Source organism: Misgurnus anguillicaudatus, chromosome 3, assembly GCF_027580225.2.
Source record: "Misgurnus anguillicaudatus chromosome 3, ASM2758022v2, whole genome shotgun sequence".
Classification (NCBI taxonomy): Eukaryota; Metazoa; Chordata; class Actinopteri; order Cypriniformes; family Cobitidae; genus Misgurnus; species Misgurnus anguillicaudatus.
Genome location: NC_073339.2, coordinates 42,333,988 through 42,342,053, shown reverse-complemented (window position 1 = coordinate 42,342,053; position 8,066 = coordinate 42,333,988). Strand labels below are relative to the sequence as shown.

Below are 8,066 nucleotides of genomic sequence, written 5' to 3'. Positions count from 1 at the left end.
GAAACGAACAGTGTGAACCTCATACTTACCGTAGGCTGTAACCAGCGAAGAGGTGAGAAAGTCAAGTGAACTAACTGTGTCTTGTGTCCCAGCTGCTGTCTGTGGAGAGAGAGAGAAAGAGAGTGAATACCAGAGAAACGAACAGTGTGAACCTCATACTTACCGTAGGCTGTAACCAGCGAAGAGGTGAGGAAGTCAAGTCGAACTAACTGTGTCTTGTGTCCCAGCTGCTGTCTGAGGAGAGAGAGAGAGAAAGAGAGTGAACAACAGAGAAACGTGAAGGCACGTGGGGCGAAGACCCCCTGCGGAACCGAGAAAGGTACGCAAACAGCGAAAAGTCCATTCCACAGTCCTATTGATATTTACTCTGCCTCCGGGAAGGAAGAAGGAGGGCGCCACGGATAGCAGGGACCAGGCGTTGGAGCCTGACGTTCCCTTCCCCCGGTGTACGGTGGTCTGCACCCCCGTTGCCCCTTGTCCCTGCCTGCCCGTGGCAGCAGTCTCCCTGGAGGGAGGAGTCAGAGACTATTTAGTTTTAATTGCCCTTTCCCCACTTCCCCACCCTTTTAAATATTTAATAAATAAAGATTGTTTTATATTTACCTGCTCTCGTTGTTGTCTGGTCATTGGGTTGGCTTTGGGGACCTCCTCGAGGTGGAAGTTAAAAAGGGGTGTGGCTTAGCCTATTAGCAGCCAGCCCCTTGGGCGTGACATAAATAAGCAGACTTCATTTTGTGGTTAAGCCTTGAGTTTAGTGAACCCCTTTTATTCACATCCAAAACATTCTTCACAGACAAAAGTAAAAGTTATATCACACAGGCACCCTATTGTTGGTATTATTCAGCACCTAAAATATGGACCATTTCAACAGGAAAAACATAAATGAACAGCTTTTGTGATCCAAACTTAACTTCTAGTAAACTTTTGTAAAAAATTATCTACAAAAGATAAGAGAGCAAACAAAACATCCAAGCACAATTATCAAGAGCCCAGCTAAAGCAAACACTGATCACCATAGTTGTGTTTGTTGAAATTTCAACATTTTATCTCAACATTGGTGACTTACAAATGTTCAGATAAACAGATACTTTGCTCAAGTAGCAATGCAGGCTGGGAGTCGTGGATCACTTTTGTACTATACTGTTACCCAGCATGCATTGCGCCTTGAATTATTGTTTTACTGTCATCGTTTATGAAATTTCTATCCTATATGTGTGTCTGACTACTAAATTACTTAACTTTTATAGATTTTGTTATTTAGGAACAACATGTAATCTAGTGGGGTAAGACTTTCCATGACATGATTGATTTGAGAATTCTAATGCGCCAAAGAAACAGCACACTTATAAGTAGGGATGCACCGAATCCAGATTTTTTAGGTTCGGCCGAATCCCGAATCCACCGTTTAAGATTCGGCCGAATCCGAAACCGAATACCGAATCCTACTCCCATCCTTATTCCATTATCACATTAAAGCACATTAATGAAGTAAACAATGTCCACAGCAGTGTATTTTTCATTTTATTTAATTTTAACTGTACATTATGCCAGGATGACAAGTTGGAAAACTATTTTGACAATTACCGTAAGCCTATGCATCATGAAAGCGATGCGTTGCGACACGCTCGTTTTTCCAATAAGCAAGCAGCTCCGCGCTGAAAACTATATACTTTGAGTTAGAAGCTCTGCTCGTCAATGTCACAGTCTTCACACGGCCGTCCAATTACAGTGGAGGAGGGGCGGGACATTACCACAGCAACCAACCGGCTCACAGCTGAAGCATCACTGCGACCAAGCGCTCGGCTGAAAAACAGCTGGTATTTGGCGTCCTCAAGGCGTTTTCAGCCGTGTTTAAAAGTTTTGGTGTGTCCAGCCCCTAAGGCTTACCGAAAGAAAAAGCTCATCTCCACGTCAGCACCCGATGTGTGTAATCAACGGCCGTGTGACGTCGATCAGCGTAGCGCAAGCCTAGGGTTTGGTTCGGTGGAAAAAAAATCTAGGATTCGGCCGAACCCGAACCCCGTCAAAAAGCCCAGTATTCGGCCGAATCCGAATCTGAATCCTGGATTCGGTGCATCCCTACTTATAAGTGAAGGAGTGAATAACACCATACTAATAACATCAAAGCCATAACTAGGAGCTATAAAACCAAGACTATGTAATTTTTTGCCAAAATAAATGTAATGCATGACACTACTGATTACAGAAAAAAACATAACAAAAATATAAAGTCATGAGCACAGTGATCATTTGTTGAAATGTCAATAATTGTTCAATATTAATGGAGGGTGCAAACGTGATATTACAGTGGCCTTGATGTGCAAAAATAAATTACAATGGTAAATTACTTATTTACAAGATTTCATTGCTTCCCGAGTGACTCAAAGGGATATTGGACCTTATTTTCAGGTAAGTAAAATAGCTTTAGTTAGCTAACGCTAGCTTTGCACACGTTTTGGATGGCAGTTTACAAAATAATGCACTGACTTTCTCATTACATTACATACAACACGAGAGGGTGCTCCAAACTTTTTAATCAGGACTGCATTTTTCGTTCGGTCTTGGGGTTACATAGACTGAAACGGGGAAGCGTGACGAGTTTGTTTACATGGTGCTGTAATCTCCAACCCAGGAGGACACTTCAGAGGAATCAAAGGTGTGTAACTTGTTTGATGATATAATCTGAATAATGTTTAAGAGATTAGGATTTTATGTAATGAGAGGATTTGTTAAAATTACCAAAATTTATACTATAAATTATATTTTCATTTAATCATTTAAACCTCTCTGAATGTGATAGTATGTAATGTTTTATCATATTACAAGTACTCTAATGTTGCCTAAAGGCCAATTTATACTTTTGCGTTAGGTGCGCGTTATAGGTACGCCGTAACATACGCATAGACGCGAACCCTGTCGCCGTAGCCTTCGCAGTACCTGACGTGCACCTCCTCAAAAATTTAACTACACGTCGAAACGACGCGGACCGCAAGATCTGTGATTGGTCGGCATGAATGCATTGTGTTTCCTCCTACGCATTTCGGCGGTGTAACTGCAGAGCAACACAAACGCAGAAGTATAAATGCTCATGACGGCGTTGCCTACGTGCGTAGCGTCTGGCGTACCCTACGGCGTAACCCCGACGCAAAAGTATAAATTGGCTTTAAGCAAACTGACATTTATGTCAGATAGAGATAGTCTGCCAAGAATGAAATCATGATTATGTTAATTTCCAGGGTCTGTGATATTGAAACACTAAAGGAAGAAGAGGAGGACCACCATTAGTTTCCTGATCAGAACACAAGAGACGAGTGAGAAAAAAATAAATTAATGCCATTTTACCAGTAAAAATCAATGTTGCAATGTGCTTATGAAAGCTTAATTTAAAGGAAGTGTTTTCTAGGAAAATACACCACAGAGCTGCTTTTCCCAAGAAGCTCTAAAAGATGCTGATTCTAAAAAAAAATCACATTTTCACATATTAAGAGCATAGGCATTTCAAATGACTATATTTAACTTTAAATTCACTGTTTCTCATTATTTTATGACAGATGATAAATATGATCAGACAAAATAACCACTGATCACATTAATACTCATCAGTATACTTAAATGCTATTTTTTTTCAGTAATAGGAGAGCAATAGATCAAATTAAATTTGAAATACAAAAATATATGCTTTGCCTTTCTTTTAATATTGCTAATGCCAAAGATTAAATGTTTGAATCACTGATTTACAAACCTAACCAGTCATACCAGAAAAGTATTTTATTTATTGAATAGTTTCCCACTTCTCGTCTAATCTTTTTAAATTACAGTTTAGTGGGATCTTATCAAATATTGTCTTTCAAGCATGTGACTTGAACGTTGTCTTTGTCACAAGCAATGCAAAACCCCCAGTGTTCCATTAATGCTCCCTAAAAATGTTAATAAAAATTTGTAGGAGTGTCAACAACTAAGTACTTACTTATTCGAATCAGAATATCAAACATTTCCATAGTTGAATCATCAATGTGTGTGTGAAAGGGTTGGGAGGGTGACCAGACCAGGTACAGTATCACAGCAAAAAAAAAAAAAAAAAAAATTCAGTGATAAACATTTCTGAGTTGAATTCAACACCTAAAGAGTAAATTGAACATATTTAGAGAATTTTTTTTGTTCAGAGTTGGACATAATTGACAGTTAATCAGAGAGTTAATCATTCCAGCCAACTCCTTGGAGATGTAATTTATTATATTTATTTATTTATTGGTTTATTTATTAGTTTTTTTGAATAGGGACAGATACAAAAAACATAGATTATTACACAAAGAACAATCCGTTGCATGTATCACAGTGTTTATAGCCATGGTTAATACGCAAGACCTGTCCTTAGAAGGGCTTTTAAACAGTTAAGATAATAAATTACACTCTGCCCACACATTCAGTCTTCCGTTTTCATATGTCCTGCAGATTAAACAGTAAGTAAAACCATTAAAAAAATTAAAAGGGGACATACCATGAAAATCTGACTTTTTCAATGTTTAAGTGCTGTAATTGGGTCCCTAGTGCTTCTATCAACCTAGAAAATGTTAAATAGAGTAACACAGTAACTTAGTTTTTGTTAACCATTCTCTGCAAACATGTGAGTAATTAGGTAATTAGAAAATTTGGCTCCCCTTGTGATGTCATAAGGGGATCTTATTTTAATAATACTGCCCCTTAATCTGCACTATTCAACCACAGCACTGCCATTTAGGGCAGAGAGAAAGAGAGAGAGAGAAAAAAAATAATTAACAGCACAATTGAGTTTCAATTTCAACAAGTCAGTCTGTGTGTAATAAATTAATATAATATACAAGTTTAACTTTTTGAATGGAATTAGGGAGATAAATAAACTTTTTAATTATATTCTTATTCTTGACCAGCACCTGTACAGCAGACATCTGCACATCTGCGGCGATTCAAATGTAAGATTGGTAGTCAAATCAGGCTTCTCCTATCGATGCATCGAATCTTCAATTATTCTGGGTCACCCCTTAAAAATTTGTTCCATTAACTGTATATTGCGCTTAACATATTGAAAGGGGAGTTCTTCTCCACCACCACATTGTGCAGCATTCACCTGGATGATGTGACAGCAACCATATTGTGGCAGAACATCCACCACACACCAGCTAATTAGTTGAGAAGAGACGGAGTGATATATTGATAAGTTCAGGGGTGGGCATTCCTGGTCCTGGTTTAGCTCCAACCCTGATCAAACCTACCTGAATGTCATTTCCAAGTAATCCTGCAGCCTTTCATTACAATTTTCAGGTGTGTTTGATTAGGGTTGGAACTAAACTTTGCAGGACAGTGTCCCTCCATGCCCACCCCTGTATTATAAATGGGATTGATTAATAATCCAACGAGTAAATTTGGCCAGAATGTCAAAATGCACCCCTTTTCCGCTTACCAAAAAACAACCAGTTTTATGGTACATATTCAAATATTATAACATTTAAATGGGAAATACCATGGAAATGTTTTTTTGTTTTTTGTTCTGTGAAATGAGGAAACATTGCCCCCACCTCATATGTCATGTTGAAAGTGAAAGTAAATTTGTGGAATATAAACGTTTCGCAGGCAGTTGTTTCATCAAGAAAGCAACATCATCAGACATCTGAATTATCAGCAAAACAGAAAAAATCTCAGACAATCATCAGACTAAGCCTAGGTGAGCAAGAAAAACATATAAAATAAAAAAATTATAGTATAAAGTACTCTGGGGGGGGTTTGGATGGAATTACCCTGCAGGTTAAATCTGTACGTTGTAATGAGGACACTGTTGTGGGGAAATGTTTATTTTTTCTGAAAAGTAGAGCACAGTTATATGTAAATCTGAAGAGAAGAACGCAAATATGTTTAAATCTAATCACCCATGCTTTATACAGTTTATCTTATCTAACACATGTTAGGTTGAGCCTTCATAACCGACTGAGACAGATGACTCTGCTCTAATGTATATTTTTAGTTAGGGTCTTTTTTGTGTCAAATTTTTTGTGGTAAAATTTTTTATTGCATCACATCATGTACTGATACTAATAGTATGATCAGGGCCGGGTACGTGCGTTTCCCAAAGATGCACGTGAAACGATCGCTCGCAGCTGGGTTTTAAGTGCTACTTACGAGTCGCTCTCCATTTGTCAAGTGCTGAAATGTCACCAATAGAATGACTCGAATTTGTAGCAGAAGCTTGTTTAGGCTAATGATCTTCAGCCGATGTGCACTAATATTTTTAATAATATATTTTCATTATTGTTCAATGACTTTTTAAATGTTTTATTAATTTATTAAATATTCTTTTCCGTATTTAGTTAGGACTCGTCCCACTGCGAAATGCCTCCTGCATTTCTATTATAGTTTAGATTATTATTATTATTTGTTGTTTATTATCTATGTTTATTTATTATTATGGATTATTGCATTGTACCATGAATATTTATTTGGTTTCTTTAATTAGATGCCATTTCCCTTCAAAACAGTGTTTAGATAAATTATAGCAGCAATCGGTATGAACCATTTATCAATTTGCTATACCAACTTTTACCAAAATACAAAAAACTTTTACCAACTTGTACAAAATACGTTTTCCTTCTTTATTCATTTATGTTTAGTCATTTAAATTTGATTTCTCATTTGAATTTTAAATATATTATATTATATATTTAATATAAAATAAAGAAAGAAGAACTCAATAGACCCCTTCAAGGTTTTTAAACATTGAATGACGATCGGGTGAGCGCGCAGCATGGGGTCAAACTGTTCATACCATTTAGGCTTTATAATTCAATCTTACAGGGCTGAAAAATGATGACTTACCTCAAATGAAGTGAGCACTACTAAAACACAAGCCTCTTTGATATTTGCATTGTCCCAGTCTGCACGTTAAAAGTGACGTGAACCGTGAAGGGGTCTATAAATAAATAAACATTTAAAACATTACATTATCGTCATTGCAGGAGTGCAATTTGCTGGTTGTCCTGTAGGTGACCTTGTAACTCTGATGTCTTACGATGCACTTATGAATGAACGATTACTCCAGAGCACTCCTAGATCTACGATGATTTTCAAGTGCAACTTAAGTTACGAAGCTTTTGGGAAACAGCCCGTAATTCTAAGATGATTCGTACGATCGTTTTTACGATCTGCTTATAGCCTTACGATGCTTTTGGGAAACCCGGCCCTGATATGTAAAAAACTGTATTAAACAATAAAAAGTGATGTCAAAACACTGTTTTGGGTAAATCATATTTTTAAGGTCATGAGTATGGAGGTTTATATAATGAAATCATTGTTTATCTGTTAATTTTAAGACTTCATATAAACATGTCTTGGAGTGATCTCTTCTACCCTGGAAATCCTGAAAAAAGGGAGGCGCTTATCCGCAAAAGTCAACAGTTTATAGACCTGATGGAAGACGACTTCACTGCTACCAATGATCTCGTTGACGTTCTTAATGAGCACTTAAAATGCTCCATCAGTAAAGTCACCCTGGATGTGAAAGCCACTCTAAAGCAGAACTGTGAGGTATTAATTCAAGCAATCCGTAAGATCCAAGATGAGGTTGAGAAGATTGATAAGAGGCTGAAAGAAAAGCTTGAGCCAACTTTATATGAAAACTTGAAAAACATGGATTCGGCTCTGCCTCAGGACCTGGCCGTGTTTTCAACGGTTTCACGAATTGTTACTGGTTCAACTGGGGCTGTATCTGGTTTAGTCCTTATTTGTCTTCTTAAAAAAGGAATTATTTTTAAAAGCTTAATATCCAAGATTGGTTTACTTGCATCATCTGTAATCGGAGGTCTTGTGATTACGGTGGTATTCATGGGGATTGATATGATCGTTGGGGCCATTATAGGGAGCATTGAGCGTGATCAGCTTGTGAGAGCACTGAAAGATTATGATGATGCACTTAATAAATTCAAACCAGCATCTAAACAATATCAGAAGAGCATAATGGAAGTCAGGATCAGAATACAAATCATGAACGGAAAATAATATTTTGGAACCTTATTTCAGTTATCTTACATTTTAACATGCAG

At 37.4% G+C, this 8,066-nt stretch overlaps 1 non-coding gene across 1 annotated transcript; it reads left to right on the top strand.

Moving 5' to 3' along the window:
- Nucleotides 1-5,585: 5,585 nt before the first annotated feature.
- On the top strand, nucleotides 5,586-7,781 carry LOC129445509 (uncharacterized). Its single transcript, XR_012360783.1, has 2 exons — nucleotides 5,586-5,698; nucleotides 7,338-7,781. It is a non-coding gene; the product is annotated as an uncharacterized protein (transcript).
- Nucleotides 7,782-8,066: the final 285 nt, after the last annotated feature.